The sequence below is a fragment of the Salvelinus fontinalis genome, unplaced genomic scaffold, assembly GCF_029448725.1.
Source record: "Salvelinus fontinalis isolate EN_2023a unplaced genomic scaffold, ASM2944872v1 scaffold_0247, whole genome shotgun sequence".
Lineage (NCBI taxonomy): Eukaryota > Metazoa > Chordata > Actinopteri > Salmoniformes > Salmonidae > Salvelinus > Salvelinus fontinalis.
In genome coordinates, this window is record NW_026600456.1 from 174,285 (window position 1) to 186,555 (window position 12,271).

Sequence of the window (12,271 nt, forward strand, 5' to 3'; positions counted from 1 at the left end):
TATAACCTCCTTCACTTACTGTTACTACTAACATGACCCCTGACCTTAACCTCCTTCACTTACTGTTACTACTAACATAACCCCTGACTATAACCTCCTTCACTTACTGTTACTACTAACATGACCCCTGACCTTAACCTCCTTCACTTACTGTTACTACTAACATGACCCCTGACTATAACCTCCTTCACTTACTGTTACTACTAACATGACCCCTGACTATAACCTCCTTCACTTACTGTTACTATTAACATGACCCCTGACTATAACCTCCTTCACTTACTGTTACTACTAACATGACCCCTGACTATAACCTCCTTCACTTACTGTTACTACTAACATGACCCCTGACCTTAACCTCCTTCACTTACTGTTACTACTAACATGACCCCTGACTATAACCTCCTTAACTTACTGTTACTACTAACATGACCCCTGACTATAACCTCCTTCACTTACTGTTACTACTACATGACCCCTGACCTTAACCTCCTTCACTTACTGTTACTACTAACATGACCCCTGACTATAACCTCCTTCACTTACTGTTACTACTAACATGACCCCTGACTATAACCTCCTTCACTTACTGTTACTACTAACATGACCCCTGACTATAACCTCCTTCACTTACTGTTACTACTAACATGACCCCTGACGTTAACCTCCTTCACTTACTGTTACTACTAACATGACCCCTGACTATAACCTCCTTCACTTACTGTTACTATTAACATGACCCCTGACTATACCCTCCTTCACTTACTGTTACTACTAACATGACCCCTGACCTTAACCTCCTTAACTTACTGTTACTACTAACATGACCCCTGACTATAACCTCCTTCACTTACTGTTACTACTAACATGACCCCTGACTATACCCTCCTTCACTTACTGTTACTACTAACATGACCCCTGACTATAACCTCCTTCACTTACTGTTACTACTAACATGACCCCTGACTATACCCTCCTTCACTTACTGTTACTACTAACATGACCCCTGACTATAACCTCCTTCACTTACTGTTACTACTAACATGACCCCTGACCTTAACCTCCTTCACTTACTGTTACTACTAACATGACCCCTGACTATACCCTCCTTCACTTACTGTTACTACTAACATGACCCCTGACCTTAACCTCCTTCACTTACTGTTACTACTAACATGACCTCCGACCTTAACCTCCTTAACTTACTGTTACTACTAACATGACCCCTGACTATAACCTCCTTCACTTACTGTTACTACTAACATGACCCCTGACTATAACCTCCTTCACTTACTGTTACTACTAACATGACCCCTGACCTTAACCTCCTTCACTTACTGTTACTACTAACATGACCTCCGACCTTAACCTCCTTCACTTACTGTTACTACTAACATGACCTCTGACCTTAACCTCCTTCACTTACTGTTACTACTAACATGACCCCTGACTATACCCTCCTTCACTTACTGTTACTACTAACATGACCCCTGACCTTAACCTCCTTCACTTACTGTTACTATTAACATGACCCCTGACCTTAACCTCCTTCACTTACTGTTACTACTAACATGACCCCTGACCTTAACCTCCTTCACTTACTGTTACTACAGCGACTGTCCTGAGAATAACTACTGCATGTAATCTGTCAAGTGTTCGCCGGCTGTTAGAAATGAGGAAGGAGAGTAATGACGTTGGACCTAACAACCTCACAGGTTTCTGGGAAAGTTGACCATAGTGTCTGAAATGCCAACACGATCTCTGCTACTGTCACCATGTCCTGGGTCTGTGCAATAGTCCCTATATTGGGCACAGTTAGCTGTCCTCCCTCTCCTACGAGCCATCTCCTGTCACAACATACACATTCTCTGTGGATGATACCATTCTATCACCCCCATCACATTCCATCCCACTTAACAGTCTGATGTAAACATTCTGTCTCAAACACAGGCCTCATGTATACCTCACCTCCTGTAAACATTCTGTCTCAAACACAGGCCTCATGTACCTCACCTCCTGTAAACATTCTGTCTCAAACACAGGCCTCATGTACCTCACCTCCTGTAAACATTCTGTCTCAAACACAGGCCTCATGTACCTCACCTCCTGTAAACATTCTGTCTCAAACACAGGCCTCATGTACCTCACCTCCTGTAAACATTCTGTCTCAAACACAGGCCTCATGTATACCTCACCTCCTGTAAACATTCTGTCTCAAACACAGGCCTCATGTGTACCTCACCTCCTGTAAACATTCTGTCTCAAACACAGGCCTCGTGTACCTCACCTCCTGTAAACATTCTGTCTCAAACACAGGCCTCATGTGTACCTCACCTCCTGTAAATATTCTGTCTCAAACACAGGCCTCATGGACCTCACCTCCTGTAAACATTCTGTCTCAAACACAGGCCTCATGTATACCTCACCTCCTGTAAACATTCAGTCTCAAACACAGGCCTCATGGACCTCACCTCCTGTAAACATTCAGTCTCAAACACAGGCCTCATGGACCTCACCTCCTGTAAACATTCAGTCTCAAACACAGGCCTCATGTATCTCACCTCCTGCTACAGATACATTTACACATATATCATTCCATCTAACCCGTAATACAATAGTCACTACTCCTAATGCACTAGTCACTACTCCTAATGCACTAGTCACTACTCCTAATGCACTAGTCACTACTCCTAATGCACTAGTCACTACTCCTAATGCACTAGTCACTACTCCTAATACACTAGTCACTACTCCTAATGCACTAGTCACTACTCCTAATGCACTAGTCACTACTCCTAATACACTAGTCACTACTCCTAATGCACTAGTCACTACTCCTAATGCACTAGTCACTACTCCTAATGCACTAGTCACTACTCATAATGCACTAGTCACTACTCCTAATGCACTAGTCACTACTCCTAATGCACTAGTCACTACTCCTAATGCACTAGTCACTACTCCTAATGCACTAGTCACTACTCCTAATGCACTAGTCACTACTCCTAATGCACTAGTCACTACTCCTAACGCACTAGTCACTACTCCTAATGCACTAGTCACTACTCCTAATACACTAGTCACTACTCCTAATGCACTAGTCACTACTCCTAATGCACTAGTCACTACTCCTAATACACTAGTCACTACTCCTAGTACACTAGTCACTACTCCTAATGCACTAGTCACTACTCCTAACGCACTAGTCACTACTCCTAACGCACTAGTCACTACTCCTAACGCACTAGTCACTACTCCTAACGCACTAGTCACTACTCCTAACGCACTAGTCACTACTCCTAACGCACTAGTCACTACTCCTAACGCACTAGTCACTACTCCTAACGCACTAGTCACTACTCCTAACGCACTAGTCACTACTCCTAACGCACTAGTCACTACTCCTAACGCACTAGTCACTACTCCTAACGCACTAGTCACTACTCCTAACGCACTAGTCACTACTCCTAACGCACTAGTCACTACTCCTAACGCACTAGTCACTACTCCTAACGCACTAGTCATTACTCCCAACGCACTAGTCACTACTCCTAATGCACTAGTCACTACTCCTAATGCACTAGTCACTACTCCTAGTACACTAGTCACTACTCCTAGTACACTAGTCACTACTCCTAACACACTAGTCACTACTCCTAACACACTTCTACAGTTATAAACATGCCTAAAACATTCCTAAATCAATTAGGTCAATATACATCAGTTCCTCCTCTGGAACAATGATCAGTCTTTTGTTCCACGACACCTAAAAACATATTGACTTGAACAGGGAAGAGAGAAAGAGCCTGTTTAATAATTCACCCCACCCTTGATGCTACTAGGACTGTGGACAGAACCGTCCATCCGGTACGTTCTATGGTCATGTGATCCTGGTCTCCATGCCGTCTCCTTCATGTTCATCCTTGGGTGTTATCGCAAGACGCAGACTATGAACCTCGTATGCAATTAATTATACCGTATCATCCAGCAATCTCTATGTATTGATGCGATTTAACATTAATATTCTGATGACATGGTTAAAAAACCCAAGCTATCATCCAGTGAGTTCTCCAATACCTCCCTTTCGGAGGACACTTAAAGATAAGGTTTCTAGAGCCTTCCTGGGCCTAATACATTTTAGCAGTGTCCCCCACGCCTCCAGTTTGAGAACAACTCTCTCTCGCTGAATCCTAACTAAAACATTTATATATATGAACCAACCCAAATGTAGAATGACAGTCCTTAGTGCTTTACTTTGAGTCTTCTGAACCTAGCACACATCAACCCGGTTAATATGTACATTTATAAATGGGAACTTTTATTGCCGGTAATAACTCTTCTCATTACAGCTCCCCTTTGACCCTGTTTTCCTGTCGCGAGTGGCCTGCTAATGAAAGATCGCTATCTCAATGCGTACTTAGTCTAAATTGTTTGCAGTGTGTAGACCTCCCTTCTCCCGGCACTAGCGTGTCTTCTTCAGATAGCGTTGCAGTTCATCTTCCCAACGGCACATGTAACACATGTAACTCATGTAACTCATGCCTGTCACATTTGATGGCCCTTGATAATGTCCCGATTTCAATATAAAGTTATGTTTTTCCCACTAATACAAGTCTCTCACCTATCTCACCTATCACCATTCTGTCTGGTCAATTTCTCCCATCAGCACGCTAGCATGAGGTTGTATGTTATATCTCTCCATGCTCACTCCACATGCGCGGTCTCAGCGTCCCTGCCGCCCGTACCCAAGTTTGGCTCGGACACAGATAAGTGTTAAAGGTCACTGTCACATTGACCGCCTTTGTCGCTGTTTCTTCAGCCGGTTTGGGAGGGTTTTGAGGTTCACACACACTGTTTGTGGCCAAATTATTCCTACATGCATTAAGACATCATCTGACGTCACCTTCCATGATAACCTAAAGAGAGGACAGATCAGAACAACAGTTTAGTTCAATTCATTTCTGTTTCAGGAAATCCAGACAAGCTTTGACTATATGACAAATTATTACATTCCCAATTTTCTTAATAACATTATCTCTACGACAAATGTCAAATAACATAACATACTGTTACTGTTGAAACCATTTTCCTACTTAGTTCAGACTCCCTTATTTGACTGGCGAGCTCTCGGAAGAGTTGCCAGATCAGGGAGTTAACACCCTAACCCCTGGGGAGAATCCCAACACTCCAGCAGACCCAATCTGGTGACATTTCTATCGAAACTAAATCAGCAATACACATCACAATCCATTTCATGAAATCAGCAATACACACATCACAATCTATTTGGAGTAACTGTCAACCCTCATTAACATATTTTTCTTTCTATATGCAGACTGAACATAATACATTTGTATATTTACCCAAAGGCCAGGACCCCAGGAAACTGGTAGTTTCCACATGGAACACATGATTGACATTGTGATTCAAAAACAAACACTGCAATAAACACAATTTGAATACCCAATCATCTTAGCATTACAATTCTTGATAATTGTTTATTTATTTAACCTTTATTTAACTAGGCAAGTCATAACTCCATAAGGAAATAATGGTATCTCATTAAGTAATGGTAAAATAGAATAGAGACTGGTGTTTCTCATTCATTTTGTAATTAAATCCCACATGTCCCCTTCATTGATCAAACACCGCTATGTGAAATGTTCCTGTCCCGCGGCTCTCAAGAGGATTTGTTGTTGCTCTTTTGAAAAAGATGGAAACGCTTGTATAGCGTAATTTCCTCCGAATGCAGCAGGCTCCATTCCTACTTTACACTCATTCTTCCGATGTCCGATAGCTCCCTGTTTTACATGTGGGACTATGCCTACACTTAGATTATTTATTTCGCTACCCAAAACACTAGTCTCAACGTCAACATTGAGTTCCTCTGTCCAGTGTCTGTGTTCTTTTGCACATCTTAATCTTTTATTTTCATTGGCCAGTCTGAGATATGGCTTTTTCTTTGCAACTCTGTCTAGAAGGCCAGCATCCCGGAGTCGCCTCTTCACTGTTGACGTTGAGACTGGTGTTTTGCCGGTACTATTTAATGAAGCTGCCAGTTGAGGACATGTGAGGCGTCTGTTTCTTAAACTAGACACACTAATGTACTTGTCCTCTTGCTCAGTTGTGCACCGGGGCCTCCCACTCTTTCTATTCTGGTTAGGGCCAGTTTGTGCTGTTCTGTGAAGGGAGTAGTACACAGCGTTGTACGAGATCTTCAGTTTCTTGGCAATTTCCCGCATGGAATAACCTTCATTTCTCAGAACAAGAATAGACTGACGAGTTTCAGAAGCAATTACCATTTTGAGCCTGTAATCGAACCCACAAATGTTGATGCTCCAGATACTCAACTAGTTTAAAGAATGCCATTTTTTTTTTTTAATCAGGACAATAGTTTTCAGCTGTGCTAACATAATTGCAAAAGTTTTTTTTAATGATCAATTAGCCTTTTTAAAATGATTAACTTGGATTAGTTAAAACAACGTGCCTTTGGAACACAGGAGTGATGGTTGCTGATAACGGGCCTATTTAGATATTCCGTTAAAAATCAGCTGTTTCCAGCAACAATAGTCATTTACAACATTAACAATGTCTACACTGTATTTCTGATCAATTTGATGTTATTTTAAATGGACCAAAAATTAGATAAAAAAAAAAAAACAAGGACGTTTTCAAGTGACCCCAAAGTTTTGAACGGTAGTGTATGTTGTACTGATCTGCCCGCAGGCCGTCAGTTACCCATCTCTGCTTTAGCAAGTCACTGATCAAAGAATGTCCTCTTCTTTCCAGCTCATAAATGAACTGTCGATGAACCTGGACATCGGGGCCATCCTCAACAAAGCTGAAGCTATATGCCTGCAGCTGAAGAGTTGTAAGGTATGTATCCATAGATAGGACATCTATCTTCAGAACGTTTGTGCTTCTAGTATATTCTGAAATACATGCATGGGTTTTGAGAAGCTCACTCATCCGGCTCGAAGGACCATGGTACATAATGGAGGGTTTGCCGAGTGTGGAGAGGGAAAGGAAGTGGGATACAATTTGGTTTGTGCAGTTTCCAGTAGAAGGGTGTGAAGGGGGTTTTAACTTTTTTGTTTATTCCGACAATATCTTTATAGAATTTACCCAACGGTGGTAGAAACACACAGGGGGTATGAATGAATGCAGTTGAATCTAACCCACATTCAAAAAACCTTTCTGTGACATATGTTTTTTATATTTATTTTTATTTATTTTATAGAAATAAGAAAACTGTGTAGGATTTCCCCAACTTGGTGGTATAACTATATACAAAGGGTGTGTGAATAAATCCAGTTGAAACTAAACCTCATTAAAACTGTCTGACACACATTTTTAATAGTTTCTTCTGATGATATCCTTGTAGGATGTGTCCAACTCCATGGCAGAACATTAGATACCTTCAGAATGTTTGTGCCTGTATTCTGAAACCCTTACTGAACTCAGATTCGATTGTACCTATATTCATAGCGAACACTCTTCAACACCTTGTTATTGACCTATGGTTCTAACCAGATCTTTAACCTGATGTTTATTATCTGTGTAGGATTTGCCCAACTCAGTGGTTGAGATCCTTGGATTCAACAGCACAGATACTGAGTCATCATCCCAGTCAGCGGACACTGAGAGAACGGACAGACCAGACTCTCCGGAACCTTCTACACCGTCAGACGACGCAGCAGGACTCAGTCTCTGACTATAGCCCCAGCGGCAACAACAGACACTTACGGGACGCAGCGCGTGACGTTTACAAATTAGCCTACCTATCGTAGCCAGCCTGGCTAACAGTAGTCTCTCGTCCAGTGAGAGAGTTGGCTCTGGTGGCTGAGATGGGACTCACAGCCTAGTGAAAAGGGTGGATTGCCTCTCTTCCACCTCACAGACAGAGGAGAGATAGGAAACGGCTTCTCGGGGCAGTATCTTTATAATAGGGCCCAAGAGGTATTCATTTAAAGGAAGTTTTGCAAATCAAATCATTTTTGTAATGATTCTCTGTCTGTTAATCATCTAATTTTTCTTGTTAGAGGTTGGTCTTTGAGTTTTTAGGATATTGTTCCTTATTGCCCCTGACTCCCAAGGTATTTAGTGTTCAGCAGATTGCTCCTTATTGCCCCTGACTCCAAGGTATTTAGTGTTCAGCAGATTGCCCCTTATTGCCCCTTACTCCGAGGTATTTAGTGTTCAGCAGATTGCTCCTTATTGCCCCTGACTCCGAGGTATTTAGTGTTCAGCAGATTGCTCCTTATTGCCCCTGACTCCAAGGTATTTAGTGTTCAGCAGATTGCTCCTTATTGCCCCTGACTCCAAGGTATTTAGTGTTCAGCAGATTGCTCCTTATTGCCCCTGACTCCAAGGTATTTAGTGTTCAGCAGATTGCTCCTTATTGCCCCTGACTCCAAGGTATTTAGTGTTCAGCAGATTGCTCCTTATTGCCCCTGACTCCGAGGTATTTAGTGTTCAGCAGATTGCTCCTTATTGCCCCTGACTCCGAGGTATTTAGTGTTCAGCAGATTGCTCCTTATTGCCCCTGACTCCAAGGTATTTAGTGTTCAGCAGATTGCTCCTTATTGCCCCTGACTCCAAGGTATTTAGTGTTCAGCAGATTGCCCCTTATTGCCCCTGACTCCGAGGTATTTAGTGTTCAGCAGATTGCCCCTTATTGCCCCTGACTCCGAGGTATTTAGTGTTCAGCAGATTGCTCCTTATTGCCCCTGACTCCGAGGTATTTAGTGTTCAGCAGATTGCTCCTTATTGCCTTGTTAATCTTGACTTGTTAATCGCTCCTGAATCGTGTGAATAGTCAAATGTAATGCTGAAGTAGTTGACATTTAAATAGAGGTGGAAGGGCTGAGGAATGGATAAGGTTTTATATAAACAGGGCTTATTATATTTCACTGTAGTATTCAGCTAATAGGAGCCCTACTGTAGGTGTAATTCAATTATAACTATTTAAGGAAGATGTGGTTGTATTATCTCAAGGCAAGGCCACTCTCCTCTACCAACTGAAGAGGATTTTCTGCCCTGCAGCCCATTGACATGGTTATTACAGTGTACAAAACATTAAGAACACCTGATCTTTCCATAACATAGACTGACCAGGTGAATCCAGGTGAAAGATATGATCCCTTATTGATGTCACTTGTTAAATCCTCTTCAATCAGTGTAGATGAAGGGGAGGAGACGTGTTAAAGGATGAGTTTTAAGCCTTTAGACATGGATTGTGTATGTGTGCCATTCAGAGGGTGAAGGGCCAAGACAAAATATTTAAGTGCCTTTGAACGGGGTATGGTAGTAGGCGCTAGGCGCACCGGTTTAAGTGTGTGAAGAACTGAAACGCTGCTGGGTTTTTCAACCGTTTCCTGTGTGTATCAAGAATGGTCCACCATCCAAAGGACATTCAGCCAACTTGACACAACTGTGGGAAACATTGGAGTTAACATGGGCCAGCATCCCTGTGGAATGCTTTCGACACCTTGTAGAGTCCATTCTCTGATGAACTGAGGCTGTTCTGAGGACAAAAGGGGGGTTCAACTCAACAGTAGCAAGGTGTTCTTAATGTTTTGTCCACTCAGTGTTTTTCTATGCAGATGCCTTACTGACATCTGATTTGGTATGACTGAAAGACACATGATTTATATCGAAAAATTTACTTTGTTTCTGAATCCATATTGTTAATCATCCTAGAATGTGTGGGTTGGCATGGTGATAATATATGTACACATATATTTTATATATACACATATATTATCACCATGCCAACCCACAACCGGGGCCAGTCTGTTCACAGTTCCACATATATATATATATATATATATATATGCATGTTCCTCAGGACTGGAGGTTCCCAGAAGTTGCTTCGTCAAACACCGAACCTTACAGCAACGTTTTTACAATGATGTAGAGTTCATGCTAAGCCAACCATGAGGCCTTTGTCAACATATACAGACAGACTTACTTCCATGTACTCGTTTATATCATCTGTTCGCTTACTCGCCTCCCAAAACGTAGTGAATATGGTTGTTGATGTGTTTAACATTGACACGTCTTCTGAGAGGAAGATTGTAAAGGAGTTGATGTAGTCATTGATTATGTTGCTTGGTTGAAACTCGTAGCCTTCAAGTGATTTATCAGAAACAGTAATGCTGGAAGACTGTTCGCACCTGAATCTTTCTGTGTACAGATTTGTATATTTCAGCAGTTTGTACTGTGTATATATATATTTGATACCGTCTTTGACAACCAATTATGTTTTGAAATCTTTTAAAGAACCTGAATTTCATGACTCCTCTTTGTATTGCTTCCTGTGATAGGAGTATCAGTAGCCATCTCCTCTCTGTTCAGGAGTCTCTCCCAGTCCTGACGGTCGTCTTTGGGAGGATCTCAATGGCATTTCCTTGATTTCTAGCATCCTCGCTTCCTTCTCAACACCCATTGGATGAAATGGTCAGATGGGGAGGGAACTCTTACCTTCTCATCCAATGGGTTTTAAGAAGGAGGTGAGAAGAGATGATGCGAAGAATCAAGGAAAAGCAATTGAGGTTCTCTCCATGTCTCAACCGGCCGGGCCCAGTCTGTTCACAGTTCCACATATCCTGTGGCTAGAAATATAACAAAATGAACCATAATGTCCCTTTATTATGTTCCCTATTTTACACCGACACAAATGGACAACTATATACCTTTTTTTTGTTTTCCAATACAATGAATACTGCTCATTCGAAGGCTTAAGTTAACAGTGAGACAACAGAACACTCAGGTTAGTTATTTACCGATGCGACAATGAATCTGTTGGCTCTCAGCTGATGTGCTGTTCTCTCCGGTCTCTCTTGTTGTAAGAGATTTGGAGTCGTTCCTAGAAATAGAGCTTGCTTCCCAAATGGCACCCTATTCCCTACGTAGTGCACTACTTAGCCTAGTGCTCTGGTCAAAAGTAGTGCACTATATAGTGAATAGGGGGACAATCAGTGTCTGAGATTCAGCATCTGAATAGGACCGTCTGAATGATACAGTATCACTAGTCTGTTCAGTGTTCATTGCGTTTGTAGCAACAAAAAAAACCAGCGTGAGGATTTTCATATCCTTGTCCCATAGGAAATGACCTCAGTTGCTATGTCACTTTCTAGGCTACAGTCTGAGGCCCCTAACTCTGCATGCCTGCCCTCCTGTCACCCAGGAATGTGAGTAAAACCAACATACAAGGGTTCTGTTGGCCTCGCCTTGAAGAATAAACTGAGATCAGATATCAAACACTTTTCTAAATACTTTATTTTCTCTGGGTTAAGTTTTTTTTTTTTTTAATGAGAGCTATAGGTGCTATCGTGGTTTTGTAACAAACTACTTGTCAGGAATGGATGTGTGTGCTGGTGAATTGGCTGTGCATGTTTGAAAGCCTGCAAATTGTGCAAAAAAATTGCACTTTACAAATGTAGAACTTCACACATCGTGAGACCGCCAGATGGCTCATAGCAAGCGCCAGTATTAATAATATAGCTAAGACTACCAGCTGTTGTAAGTGTCGTGGAACATCGTCTCAGAAATATAACACTCGTAAGAACTTGTGAAATCAAATAGACTTTTTAATACAATGTATCACAAGCCGGAACGATCTGCGGATCCCGCCCCGCTTTCCAGAGCCCCGGCTCCTGTATTTATCCACATATAGCATATGGGTCCAACCCATATGCAAATAATCATTATTCCCCTAATTCTCCTGCCACCATTATCTTTTAGTTCAGGCTTCCTGCTTGTTCACGCCTACTAACGCCCATATCTGCTTTCAGTTAGATTATAATGGTGGTAGGACCCTCTCTTATCCTAAAAATAATATATGTCTATCTATCCTATAGGCCTTCGTCTTTTTAGAAGCAGCTGACTATGGGTCCCTCTATCACTAGTGTGTCAGCAAACCATGGGTCTCTTTCTTTCATTAATGTGTCAATGTACTCTTTGTTTAGTTTGCCTTTATTTGAATCAGCAGACTCTATCCTATAGGCCTTCTTTTTAGAAGCAGCTGACTATGGGTCCCTCTATCATTAGTGTGTCAGCAGACCATGTGTGTCTTCCTTTCATTAATGTGTCAATGTACTCTTTGTTTTGTTCTCCCCTATCCTTAGTGTGTCCAGTTGTCTTAGGCGCCTATGTGTCTCCCTGTCTTCCTGTGGTCTGTTTTTAATGTTCAGCTGTCCTATACGTCTCATTTACTCCTACATAAGCCGTCTGAAACAGCACGTAGCTGAACACTGAATATCCAGTA

General features: G+C 41.9%; 1 pseudogene; it reads left to right on the forward strand.

Moving 5' to 3' along the window:
• LOC129844896 (TBC1 domain family member 15-like) overlaps positions 1–8,071 on the forward strand; it is a 72,912-nt pseudogene extending 64,841 nt beyond the window's left edge.
• Positions 8,072–12,271: the final 4,200 nt, after the last annotated feature.